Genomic DNA, 14,693 nt, shown 5'->3' with positions numbered 1-14,693 from the left:
TTTTTAGTTAGAGCAAGTCTGACATTTTAGAGTGGAAATTACAAACTTTAAAAGCCTTTTTAGCATCGAATACATTAGATGTTTGCATTTCCTGCAACAACAGGGTGATCAAATTAAGATCCTACACCTGTACATATTCACATGCCTTCCTTATATTTACATATTGCATTGCTGCAGCACTATACTAGTTTTATAATATTGTGGGTCTGTATACTGGAGAATCCAGTGAGTGTGTTGGCCACGCAAGTAAATAATAATTCAAACCAGCTGTGGTCCCAGTTAAACTGCTGCTGCAAGGCTAGCATATGACTGTACCCTACCGCTTAGAGCTTTCCGACAGCTTTAGAGCTTCTGCAAGCTCTATGTAGTCTCATTTGGTAACTAATGTTACTGACCAGAGCTCATATTGTAGAGCTCTCATTAGGTAACTAATGTTACTGACCAGAGCTCATATTGTAGAGCTCTCATTAGGTAACTAATGTTACTGACCAGAGCTCATATAGTAGCACTCTAATTAGGTAACTAATGTTACTGACCAGAGCTCATATTGTAGAGCTCTCATTTGGTAACTAATGTTACTGACCAGAGCTCATATTGTAGAGCTCTCATTAGGTAACTAATGTTACTGACCAGAGCTCATATTGTAGAGCTCTCATTTGGTAACTAATGTTACTGACCAGAGCTCATATTGTAGAGCTCTCATTAGGTAACTAATGTTACTGACCAGAGCTCATATTGTAGAGCTCTCATTAGGTAACTAATGTTGCTGACCAGAGCTCATATAATAGCACTCTCATTTGGTAACTAATGTTGCTGACCTGAGCTCATATAGTAGAGCTCTCATTTGGTAACTAATGTTACTGACCAGAGCTCTCATTTGGTAACTAATTTACTGACCAGAGCTCCTATTGTAGAGCTCTCATTTGGTAACTAATGTTACTGACCAGAGCTCATATAGTAGAGCTCTCTTTTGGTAACTAATGTTACTGACCAGAGCTCATATAGTAGAGCTCTCATTTGGTAACTAATGTTACTGACCAAAGCTCCTATAGTAGAGCTCTCAGACAGCTTTAAAGCTTCTGCATGCTCTAAATGTAGAGCTCTCATTTGGTAACTAAATGTTAATGTTACTGCTAGAGATCATATATTAGAGCTCTCATATGGCTTTAGAGTGTTTGCAAGCTCTACAGTAGAGTAGGCATAGTATAGTTTTGTAAAAAATGTTAATGTTACTCATCAGAGCTCATACAAGCTCATATAGTAGAGCTCTTAGGCAGTTTTAGCTCCTGCAAACTCTAGATGCAGAGCTCTCATATGGGAGCTAAATGTTAAGTATGACCTAGGAATTAAAACCTAGAAAGGATTGAATACAACTAACTTTTTCTAATGCTCAGAGCTCATATAGTAGAGCTCTCAGATAGTTTTAGAGCTCCTGCAAGCTCTAGATGCAGAGCTCTCATTTGGGAGCTTAATGTTCAGTATGACCTATATTACCTAGTCATTGCTGTTATTGTCTGTTATTACTGTTATTGTCAACCAACAAACTATAGAAAAAACCTTGAAAGAACTTCATAAAACGAACTTTGGCTTTCCTCCTGTCTTCTGTGTTCACACTCAGACTTTTCCCCCATCAAGTTGTCTGGTCTGTCTATTGTTTTTAAGATGTCTCAGAGCGGAAGTTCTCTCACTCCAGAAACACAGGGCAGCTGGAGGTAGAGGAGGGAGGGAGAGAGAGGTACTGTAGGGCTGGGTGGTGCCCGGGGGTGAGACATAGAATTGTCTGTGTTTATTATGGAAATGCAGTCCTGCAGACAAACAGCAAGTAAACTGAACCCATAACACAGGGGAGCCTTCATGTTCACCATGGCATATCCTACCTTAGTTCCTGACTTCAACTGTTCTCTTCTGGGACGTCCCATCTCACTCAGGTGATCAGGACTGGGGGGGACTACAGTAAATACAGTTTGATGAAACAACCCCCAGAGTACATGAATGGTCTGTTCCAAGGAGGAAACGGTGAGGCCTCGTTGTGATTAGTGGTTACAGTTTAACTGGAGAGGTATGCATGGTCTGTGGGCTGGGAGGGTCGGGGCCAGGGCCCAGCCAGAGATGGGTGGTTTTGCTGGCCTGGATCCAAATTCATAACTCAGAGTAGAAGTGCTGATCTAGGATCAGATCCCACCCCCCTTGTCCAAGTAATATTATTCATTATAATCTAAATGGCAAAACTTGTCCTAGATCAGCACTGCTATAGTCTGAAGAAGAGTCCACTGGCGGTAGCGCTATAGGTTTGGGGTGTGTCAGAAATATTTTTGTTATTTTCACAACCAGAATTAAGGGTGCAGTAGCTGGCGGTGGAGTGAAAGGGCTGGGTTTTGATGAAAAGTTGAAGGTATGTTGAGGCTTGACCCCTCACTGGCCAATCATAATGTGCTCGATGGCTAAATATGTGGTTTCTTCAAGTTGTGTATTTACGGTCATTTATGTATTGCTTTGTCATCAACTCCGATTAGAATGTTAGTCCGTTATAGCCTACAGAAACAAAATAAAATGTAGGCCTTTCCCATATTTGCTAAATACGTTGAATATGTTTTGAACGGTAATTGAATGGCTTCAATATGGAAATATATTGTTAACATAGCATTCACACTAATATAGGCCTACTGTAAAATGCATTATGTCTGAGCAATGGACATGCCAAACATTGTCAATAAACAAGATTAAATTCACTATTGATAAGACCTAAAAAGACAGTGAATAATTATAATCAAAATCTAATAAAATGAAACAACTTGTTTTAGATAAGCTATGTCTAAATATAGTTAGAGGCACCATAATTGCTCCCCGTGGGCATATAATATTAGGCCTAGGACAATGTACACTCTAGAGGGTTTTACGCACATCCAAACTTTTCACATGAGTGAAGAGCAAGGGGGAATGTCCACTCACTGTTACTGCTCCCAAATATATATAGCTATAGCCTACCATCGCCATTGATATGGCCAGTAGTGACAAACAAACAAGCAAATATAAACTTTACCACACCCCCTCGGGCCGTATTGCTTAAATATAGCCTACAAGCGGATTCAGCACCACGGACAGCAATCGTAATTCCGGCAATTTCACAGTTAGGTCCAACAGAGGAAAGTGGAAGACGCATTTTTTGACAAAATTATAAATGAAAAACAATAAGCAGTCTTTTTAAATAACTTGATGTTCCTAAACAGGCTTCGTACAGTTACTGACACTCATGCAATTGGCATCGCACATAATGAGTCCAAACGTTTCACAGAAGCTGGACAAAAATAATGTCCAGTATGCAGTAGCAGTCAAAAGTTTGGACACACCTACTCATTCAAGGGTTTTTCTTTATTTTTACTATTTCTACATTGTAGAATAATAGTGAAGACATCAAAACTATGAAATAACACATATGGAATCATGTAGTAACCAAAAACGTGTTTTATATTTGAGATTCTTCAAAGTAGCCACCTTTTGCCTTGATGACAGCTTTGCACACTCTTGGCATTCTCTCAACCAGCTTCACCTGGAATGCTTTTCCAACAGTCTTGAAGGAGTTCCCACATATGCTGAGCACTTGTTGGCTGCTTTTCCTTCACTCTGCGGTCCAACTCATCCCAAACCATCTCAATTGGGTTGAGGTCGGGTGATTATGGAGGCCAGGTCATCTGATGCAGCACTCCATCTCTCTCCTTCTTGGTCAAATAGCCCTTACACAGCCTGGAGGTGTGTTGGGTCATTGTCCTGTTGCAAAATAAATGATAGTCCCACTAAGCGCAAATCAGATGGGATGGTGTATCGCTGCAGAATGCTGTGGTAGCCATGCTGGTTAAGTGTGCCTTGAATTCTAAATAAATCACAGACAGTGTCACCAGCAAAGCACCCCCACACCATCACACCTCCTCCTCCATGCTTCACGGTGGGAACCACACATGCAGAGATCCATGCGGTTGCAACCAAAAATCTCAAATTTGGACTCATCAGACCAAAGGACAGATTTCCACCTGTCTAATGTCCACTGCTCGTGTTTCTTGGCCCAAGCAAGTCTCTTCTTATTGGTGTCCTTTAGTAGTGGTTTCTTTGCAGCAATTCAACCATGAAGGCCTGCTTCACGCAGTCTCCTCTGAACAGTTGATGTTGAGATGTGTCTGTTACTTGAACTCTGTGAAGCATTTATTTGCGCTGCAATTTCTGAGGCTGGTAACTCTAATGAACTTATCCTCTGCAGCAGAGGTAAATCTGGGTCTTCCATTCCTGTGGCGGTCCTCATGAGAGCCAGTTTCATCATAGCGCTTGATGGTTTTTGCGACTGCACTTGAAGAAACTTTCAAAGTTCTTGAAATGTTCCGTATTGACTGACCTTCATGTCTTAAAGTAATGATGGACTGTCGCTTATTTGAGCGGTTCTTGCCATAATATGGATTTGGTCTTTTACCAAATAGGGCTATCTTCTGTATTCCACCCCTACCTTGTCACAACACAACTGATTGGCTCAAACGCATTAAGAAGGAAAGAAATTCCACAAATTAACTTTTAACAAGTCACACCTGTTAATTGAAATGCATTCCAGGTGACTAACTCATGAAGCTGGTTTAGAGAATGCCAAGAGTGTGCAAAGCTGTCATCAAGGCAAAGGGTGGCTACTTTGAAGAATCTCAAATATAATATATATTTGTTTAACACTTTTTTGGTTACTACATGATTCCATATGTGTTATTTCATAGTTTTGATGTCTTCACTTTTATTCTACAATGTAGAAAATAGTAAAAATAAAGAAAAACTCTAGAATGAGTAGGTGTGTCCAAACTTTTGACTGGTACTGTAAATAAAAAAGGGGAATGTCTGTTGACTGTTTTGCTGCTTGTGATATTTTAATAAAACGTTGGTGATGTACATCAGGCTACTGTATGCACCTCCGCTGGCAAAATCAATACCATAACCATTTACATTTTACATTTACGTCATTTAGCAGACGCTCTTATCCAGAGCGACTTACAGTTACTGCATACATTATTCTTTTTTATTTTCATACTGGCCCCCCATGGGAATCGAACCCACAACCCTGGCGTTGCAAACGCCATGCTCTACCAACTGAGCTACCTCCCTGCCGGCCATTCCCTCCCCTACCCTACCCTGGACGACGCTGGGCCAATTGTGCGCCGCCCCATTGGTCTCCCGGTTGCGGCCGGCTACAGCAGAGCCTGGATTCGAACCAGGATCTCTAGTGGTACAGCTAGCACTGCGATGCAATGCCTTAGACCACTGCGCCACTCGGGAGATAACCAATTGCGTTACCACTAAGATCAGCTTTTGGTCAGTCTTAAATATCCCTAGTTGCGCTCGCTGAAATTGGCATATTGGCGCACGTTTTTAAGGACACACCTCAAATATTTCCACCCCTCCCACCTCAGCGCAAGCCAGTTGATGTTAGACAGGTAAATTGCCGAAGCTGTCGTAAGGGTTGGAAAATGCCAGTGCGCCAGTTTTTACAAGACGAAATTGCGTTTGCCAGCCCAAAACAGAGCCCCTATACTCTGAGACACTGAATAGGGGCCCTGGCCTCTCAGCTCAAGTAAGACAGGTTTCGCTAAGGTCTTTATAGTAGTTCTGTCTTCACTCTCTGTGTGGGTCCAGGAGTCTGGCTGGCCATCACCACCCCACACAGAGATACCTCATGCTGAAACTATCCAGAATATGTGTGTGTCACCTGCTCCCAGTCTCATAGCAGCAGAGAGTATGGGCCAGTTTCCCAGACACAGATTAAGCCTATGCCTGGACAAAGAAGCACATTTAATTGAGATTCTCCATTGAGAATGCTTTTTAGTCCAGGACTAGGCGTAATCTGTGTCTGGGAAACCAACCCTATGAGTTATACAGGTAGTCTCACGTGCTAGGCTTCTAGGCCCTCCTTTTTGTCATCACTGTAATGCTACAACAAAGGAATCTATACGTAGCCTACTTAATCATCTTTACTGTATCCTGACTTCTGTCTATGAGGTGTGGTTATGTGGGTTGCTCTCTCTCTGTTCATGTATGCCCTGGGATTCCCCCTTCCTTCAGATGCATGTGAACTGTCTGCATCTCCCTACAGGGAGTCTCAGTCTGCACCATGAGTCTGTGGCTGGGCACAGAGAGACCAGCCACCATATTGTGTGTGTGTGTGTGTGTGTGTGTGTGTGTGTGTGTGTGTGTGTGTGTGTGTGTGTGTGTGTGTGTGTGTGTGTGTGTGTGTGTGTGTGTGTGTGTGTGTGTGTGTGTGTGTGTGTGTGTGTGTGTGTGTGTGTGTGTGTGTGTGTGTGTGTGCCTGCATATGGTGCCTTTGAGACTGTGACAGCAACACTTAATCATTTCCACCTGTAGATGATTCCAAAGTTAGTAAGAATTCTACCGCTGTGATCAGTTTGAAGCAGTAACATTCCATTCCAACTCCTCACAGCAGTTGGTAGAAACAGCTGTGTTTTATTAAGCTGCTCATCTCTGATATTGTGATTCTGTTTCCCTCCAAAACAGGTGGCAGCCGAGTTGTTCCAACAAACATAACAGGCATAGTTGACTGAGAGTTCAGTAGGTTCTCTCTCTCTCTCTCTCTCTCTCTCTCTCTCCGACACACAAACAAACAGACACGTACACAAATAAACTGCAATTTAACAGGATTTAATTGAGTCCTGAAAATCCCATCAGGGACACATCATTTTATACCCTCAATCCCATTTCCCTACTCCATGGAGGGGACAATCCCTGCAGCTCACCATCAGAGACGTCACAGTAGCACCAGACACTTTGCCTTTCTGACAAGTATAGATAGATAGACCTATAGATGCACACTGAGTGTACAATACATGAAAATGTAAAGAATTTAAGGTTATTTGTTGATGTGAAAATAAGAATTTACAGATTTTAAGTTGTGTCATTAGATTTGGTTTGGGGTGAGGTGGGGTTATCATAAATTCTGGTGAAAAGAATGGGGTTCCCGACAAAAAGGTTTGAATACCACTGCTTTAAACCAAGAACCGGTGTGTTAAACCCTTATGTAAGTGAGAAGAAACATGGGAAAATTACAGGGAAATTGCCTTTAAATGTCAAGTGCAGTATAACGTCTGCACATTGCGGTTTGTTTAAATCCCAGCCTTAGTCTTCAAGAGAACTAAACTACTACTTTAGCTAGGAAGGCTTTGGGAAACCCAGCCTCTTGACTGAACCCTGTGATTGAGCGGATGACACTCCCGCCATGAGGATCCATAGCTCCAGATAAGTGGGGGGGGGGGGGGGGGGGCTTCTCCTGGAGTCCCTCATGGTGCTAATAAGTGTGTGAGTGTGAGGGAGTTGTCTCGGCTTGTCCCCACTTGTCTCTGCTGTGTGCCTCGCCATTCACTGGCCGCTGTAATCCAGGACCCCCTGCTGCTCCATTGCCTTTCAGCCCGACGGTAATCCACTGGCAGCTATTGGCATCCCACTGAGATATTAAATCAGACACACACAGTCGCAGAGTCTCTAACTGGGCTCTCCATTCTCCAAGCAGTGGCTGTGACACTTAAAGTTTAAACACAATCCACAGAGTCTGGGCTCAGACACACCAATAGCATCTGCTGGCACAGAGTACTTAGCACCTCTGAATGTAATTTGCGAACCGAGTGCGCACTGATTTAACACGTAGTATCGCGTGAAAAATGTCGGCAGTCCGACGTCTACAGCGGGTGGTCCCTAAAACACAGCGGGCTGAACGATCTGCAGATAAACGCTAGATCCACATTCGGTGCGATGTGTGCAAGCCTTAAAAGCGCTGGGCTAACAGTTATCTTTGGTTGTCTTGCTTGGTTTTATTTCAGTGGTGCAGGTTCTAGTGGATTAACGTGAACAAGAAGAAATCAATCTCTGACTTTTTTTGTTGAGTGCTCCAACTCCTTTTTCTACCTCGAATTCGTACTTTTGGACGTTTTTCTTGCTAAACCATTCTCAAGGTTCTAGCGTCTGTTGGTACTCTCAACAACAGAAATGTGGTTTCTATTGATTTTGATATTTTGGTGTCTGTAGGCTATTGTTGAATGATGAGCCTGATATTCTTTACCTCTTGCCTGTCATCTTGGGGAAACATGGCTCTTCCATTCAGTTTAGTAGGAGTTTATATGCTTTACATCCTACCAACATACATCATCTTGGGGAAATATAGCTCTTACATTCATTTTTTGTGTGCATTTCTTAGCTTGGCCCAAAGAAAGAAAGCCTTATAGTTCTATGTGGTTATACCCAGCAATATGTCTCTTGGTTGGCTGTCTATGATACGGGCCAGGGGCATGATGATCCACCCATCAGGACCCGCCTTCTTTTCCCATAGTGCAGCTGTCTGCCCTCAGAGGGCGAAGGGTGCCCTAGGGGCATGACTTCAGAGCTGCGGTGGTTGTGCAGGGTGGGTTCATATGGCATGAAACTCTGGATGTGGAGGGGTACCACATATTGCACAACACCATGCCCAGATGGAGTACTCACTACAGGCCTTGGCCCAGCTGGAACTCCCCTCCATTTCCATCGCCATATTTTGTTCACTGACTTGTTTTGAGTACTTTTGGAAGCTAGTAAAATGGTAGAATGGTTACATACACTCAGTGGGTTACATACACTCAGTGGCCAGTTTATTAGGTACACCACCCCGTTCACGAAAATGGTTCGCTCCTACAGACAGTGAGTCAGTGGCCGTGGCTTGCTATATCAAGCAGGCAGACAGGCATCGAGGCATTCAGTTACTGTTCGATTGAATGTTAGAATGGGCAAAACTAGTGACCTAAGAGACTTTGAGCGTGGTATGATCGTCGGTGTCATGCCCGCCGGTTCCAGCATCTCAGGAACGGCCGGCCTCCTGGGCTTTTCACGCACGACAGTGTCTAGGGTTTACCGAGAATGGTGTGACAAACAAAAAACATCCAGTCAGTGGCAGTCCTGTGGGCGAAAACAGCTTGTTGATGAGAGGTCGAATGAGAATGGCAAGAATCTTGCAAGCTAACATGCGGGCAGCACAGTACAACAGTGGTGTGCAGAACGGCACCTCGGAACGCACAACTCATCAGTCCTTGTCACGGATGGGCTATTGCAGCATACGACCACACCAGGTTCCACTCCTATCAGCTAAACACAAGAAGAAGCGGCTCCAATGGGCACGCGATTACCAACACTGGACAATTGAGAAGTGGAAAAACTTGACCTGGTCAGACGAATCCCGGTTGGCAGAGTCAGGATTTGGCATAAGCAGCATGAGTCCATGGCCCCATCATGCCTGGTGTCAATGGTACAGGCTGGTGGCGGTGGTGTAATGGTGTAGGGAATGTTTTCCTGGCACATGTTAGGTCCCTTAATACCAATTGAGCAACGTTACCATGCCCTGAAGAATTCAGGCTATTCTGGAAGCAAAAAAAGGGGTCTGACCTAGTACTAGGTGTACCTAATAAACTGGCCACAGAGAGCGTGTACAGTACAGTGTATACTTGCAAACTAAACCTTCATTGACACAGGCAAGGCATGCTTCATAAAGGCTATGGTCCAACTAGCATACTGTACTAGCTAAGCATACTACTTAAAGTTCCCAATAGACTCCTCATTATATGTAAAATGTTAGTGTAGATATTGAGACTGAGCCTTATTGAGACCCCCCCCCCCCCCGAATGATGACTGGACCAGAGAAAGACTGCAGTTCAGTGAAAGGCTAGACCGTTAAAGTACCAGTGTCAAACCTGTGGTTCCATACCAGTGTCAAACCTGTGGTTCCAAACCAGGAAGAGCTGTACAGCACCAATTGCCTCACACAGCTGTCCAAGCTATCCACATCTGGCCAAGCATGCTGGCAGGACAAAACCATGCACAGCGCTAGGCAGAATGCTGTGTGTACACTCACACCTACAAAAGCACACAGACAAATGTGTACGCGCACATATTCACTAACAAGAGCACACACACACACACTATTGAGGTGTGAGACCTTGGAATAGGAACACCACCACAGAGATACACAGCTGGACAGCAGTGGACATCTGGCCTGACTGACTGACTGACTGCCTGACTGCCTGACAGAGAGCAGCAGTGAATACTGTAGTGAGTGGGAAAATCATTACCTAAATGACCTCTCTACTGATCATGATAGAGAGTGTCTCACCCTAACCATGCTGCTGTCAGTTGAAAACAGCTGACCCTCAGGATAACTGATCTCAGTCATCTCTCAGTCTGTCACTCATCAGCTAATTTGATAAACAGAGTTGTGTGTGTGTGTGTGTGTGCGTGTGTGTGTGTGTGTGTGTGTGTGCTTGTGTGCGCGCGCGCGTGGGTGTGCGTGCATGTTTTTCTGTGACTGCATGTGTGTGTGTAGACATGTGTGTGTGTAGACATGTGTGTGTGTAGACATGTGTGTGCGTGTGTCTATGTAGATGTGGAGAACACCTGGAATACGGCCCTCACATATAGTCTCATAGTTCACAGCAGGATTATGGATGAAATGGTGGCCAGGGGGACTGGGTGGGAGGCAACTCTCTAGAAGAGTCAAAGTCCCCTTCTCTTCCTGTTCCTCTTCCCCAAAACCTCCAGTGGCCCCCCAGCCAGACCTCCCTCCAGTGAGTCTCATATATATATAAAGATATAATATGCTCACTGTCTGTTTGACACACAGTAGGCTACACACACACACACTTAAGAAACATGTTCGAAAACCCCAACCCCTTGAAAACATTCAAACTTTCATCCAGCCCCCAACCAACCCCCTCCAATCCAACCCCCCTCAGAAAATAAGAGTGTGCCTTGGTTCATAATGTCATGTTTTTTAATGATCAGGCCTCCTCATGGGTTTGTTAACTGTATTCTGCCTTGGCAGGCCTCAGCCCTTTTTCCCTGGCGTCGTCTGGGACAATAGGGCCCACGGGAGGCAGCCAATCGGGAGAGGCTCAGTCCCAAACCCGCTCGCCTCGCTCCCAATGTGCACACAATTAGGCGCAGGGACAGAGCAATTGCTTAATTGGAGGAAAATAGCCTCTTTATCCAGGCTTCTGCCCACACAGATCATCTGCTGCCCAGTTTGCTCAGTACTGTGGAGCCGTCCTGGTCTGCTATTGGTTTGGGGGCTTGGCTCTTGAGAGCAACGTTGAATTAAGTTTCGTTAAATTGGGAACTGGCAACATAACAATGGTGATATTTCATGACAGTGCCGTTATTGGATCCCAGTGTTGTTTGTTCACCTGATGTTATGAGAGAACATTGTGTCTTTAGGGTTTGCAATAGCACAATTCTGTTTGGGGCTTTGAATATTGATAATATATCACAGTAAATTGATGTGATGGTAGAAAGAATACCGATAGGGTTCTGGATCTGATTCCATTCCATAATCTCGTAGAACTGAAATCCTTGACATGCCCCGCACATATGGCTTCACTATTTGGGGCGACGCAACCCCACAAGGAGAGCAGGCCTCGCTTGCCTTGCGCGCTCTGAAAATATGTGTTTCTGGGGGGAATTCTACTTTTTGAAGGGTTTGACTGTCAAGCAGACATGTCGTGTCCCTATGAATATGAGGGATGACACGGTGTCTGCGTAAATTCTACAGACGCTGGCGGTGCACGTAGGCCTACGCCATGGCCAGCGTATAAAGATATGACAGGCAGTCCAGGCGGAGCGGCGGCGGCTCTGGACAACGCCGCAGGGCTGGCCACCGCTGTGGATTTAGAAATTAGGTCAGTCCGCGCTGTCCTCCTTAAACTCTGCCCATTTCACATTTCACCGAGTATCTCCGACACACAAGACCACATTTACAAATATACCAGACGGGAACGAACTGCCAGAGCAAATGATGTAACGCCTATATGTCATCCAGTGTAACAATAACCCGACACACAGAGAAGGATAGAGGGAAGGATATAGGGGTGTTGTAGGCTAAAGGCAACGGGCTTACCTTAGGGAAAAATCCCGTGGATATGGCCGAAATGTCTCCGATTTATTCCCTCTCCGGCAACAAACTTTCCACTCAGTATTTTTGTGCAAAAGCCTGTCCCTTGCAATTCTGTAATGTTGTCCTTGTTCGAAACACTAAACGAAGCTGACACGTCTAAATAAAATATTATGTGTCGAGTGAGGCGGTCCGTTCCCAGACCATTGGTTTGAAAAAGAAAATGGAAAATGGAATAAAACGAAGATGATAAGACTCCTCCACAAACAATAAGAGATAATAGTATAGTGTTGATGTCAGTTACCGGGGATGAGATAATTTCACGTCACCAGAAACCCGTCAAATTTAGGCTAAACACCCAAAACTGTATCCATAGTCTAAACTGTTCGGTTTTGGAAAATGAAGATCACTGGTTGTAAAATGTGCATCAAAATTACGCGTTCGGTTTCGTCTTGGATTCAAAGTGCATTGCTTAATGGCAACGCTGGTCAATTAGGCTGTTCAATGGGTGGTCGTTCTCCAGGGAGTAGGCTTATAGGAGGGGTGCGCTGGGAGATACAGAGCCGAGAGATGTCGCGAGGGGGGGTCTTCTTCGCTCGTTATGTTTCCAGATGCCGACTCCCTGTGGTTACAAACGGAGGTGTTGTCCTTATAGCTTTATATTCTTCTATTTCTCCCTGCCTCTCACTCTCTCTCTTGCTCTTTTCTGTTCTCGCCTATTCAGCCCTCAAGGAGACGTGATTGGTAAGGTGGTCTCCCCGTGTCCGTCTGAGAGGACCCGAGCCAGCCCGTGATCTCCCTCTCCTTGCGCGCAGCGGACTAGCCCCGGCTCTGCCAGCTCAGCGCATGCTTGCTGCTCCGCCCATCGACCATGGGCAGTCAGTCCACAGCTCCTCTCAAAACAAGGCTCTCTCCCTCCCCCCTGGACATACCTTTATCTTTAACCCTCTTTAACTCTTACAATGAACCATACAGACAATCATAAGGGCTATTTATGTGTTAGGAGACAATTGGTTTGCATGTTTTTATGCATCTGTGTTAGTGGACACGTCTCTGTTTTCCCAAGTTTAAACAGGAAATTGCTGAGCTTCTTTAAAAAAAACTCCTTGCCACATATTTGGTGCTCATATTTAACCCCTTAACTTCTTTATATTCAACAAACGTGTTTCTTAATTGTTTTGGTGTCTTTTAAGTGACATTTGCTTATTTTCTATTCAATAGCGTTTAGTTTATTAGAGAGGATGGGAGAAAATACTACTATTATAAATATACCTATATAAAGGCCTATCTTTTTGTCTAATGTCATGTTATTGTTATTCAATTACTACATTAATTTAGGAAATTACAGGGACCAAACAATGTGCTTAGGCTACCTAGCAAGTCTATGAATCCCTAATACAATAGGCGGCACATACCTAGGCCCATAGCCCTAATAATGAGGTAAAATTCTTGCAGTGCACCATTAGGCATAGCCCACTTGTGTTGCTTAGGGAGAACTCCGATACACTGCCTCCGGGTACCAAAAACCCCAGAGCAATTATGGTGTTTCAGGTAAGTGTTTACCAGCAACATTATAGTCCTCTGTAGCTCAGCTGGTAGAGCACGGCGCTTCTAACGCCAAGGTAGTGGGTTCGATCCCAGGGACTACCCATACACAAAAAAAATTTATGCACGCATGACTGTAAGTCGCTTTGGATAAAAGCGTCTGCTAAATGGCATATTATTATATTATTATTATTTTACCTCATCCAACCACCAGAGGGCGTGTCAGTAACAGTTAATCTCCAATCTGGTCCTGAGCTACAAAGTGAGCAGGTTTTTGTTCCAGCCCAGCATTAATAAGCCATATTATCTTGATAAGTAGTTAATAATAATAATAATAATAAAAAAATAAAAAAATAAATGTTTTATTGTCACATGCAGTGAAATGGGTTGTTTTACAGGGTCAGACATAGTGGTACAGCGCCCCTGGAGCAAATTAGGTTTAACTGCCTTGCTCAAGGGCATATTGACAGATTTCAGATTTTTCACCTTGTCAGATCGGGTATTCAAACCAGCGACCTTTCGGTAACTGGCCCAACACTCTAACCGCTAGGCAACCTGCCGCCCAGTTGTGTCCGGTGTTTTAGTGCTGGGTTGCACATAGGTCTAGCTCTCGCAAGACTAGGATTGATGATCAAGTGCAACATAACTTCATAATTGATCATGTAAATGGCTGAATATGTCTGTCTCGGGGCAAATATGGGTAAATATGTATGGGGGCAAACGTTAAGTAACAATGAAGTTATGTAACGCTCATGTTGCACAGACATCTTTGGACCTAGTGGCTGGTACCTAGTGGTACATCCAAAAAGGTTAAATTCATAAACAATTACCCTCACACTAAAGTACACAACTTAACATAGCCTATATAAATGTGTAAATAATTATTATTGATGAAAACAGCCATGCAAACAGGTTACTTAAGGTGAACGGTAAGCGGTGTGTATCGCCACAGCCTCCAGACAGGCAGTTATCACATTACTCTAAACATAATGGCAGGTTGACAACATTACTTGACTGTATAGCCTTTAAGTGTAGGCCTATGTGCATAAAGCAGCTTGTGTGAACCTGTTATATTAGAAACTTTAAAGTAAATATATGCAAAATACTTGAAACAGATAACATTATAACATATAACAATAGCCCCCCAAGCAACATGTTCACACACATATTATGTTAATGTTAGACTGAAGGATATAAACATGATATAAACACAACT

The 14,693-nt window shown here is 43.9% G+C and overlaps 1 protein-coding gene across 2 annotated transcripts in view; it reads right to left on the bottom strand.

Annotated features, from left to right (window-relative positions):
- LOC311103657 (zinc finger protein GLIS2-like) overlaps positions 1-12,731 on the bottom strand; it is a 60,187-nt gene extending 47,456 nt beyond the window's left edge. The window contains exon 1 of one of the 2 annotated variants that reach the window (XM_084145269.1): positions 11,939-12,731. The gene's annotated coding sequence lies outside the window, so the exon portion shown is untranslated. The remainder of the gene's footprint in view (positions 1-11,938) is intronic. The other variant, XM_084145270.1, reaches the window with a different exon arrangement.
- Positions 12,732-14,693: the final 1,962 nt, after the last annotated feature.

This window comes from Coregonus lavaretus, assembly GCF_964263955.1.
Source record: "Coregonus lavaretus genome assembly, chromosome: 28".
NCBI lineage: Eukaryota > Metazoa > Chordata > Actinopteri > Salmoniformes > Salmonidae > Coregonus > Coregonus lavaretus.
This window is presented reverse-complemented; position numbering and strand designations above follow the sequence as displayed.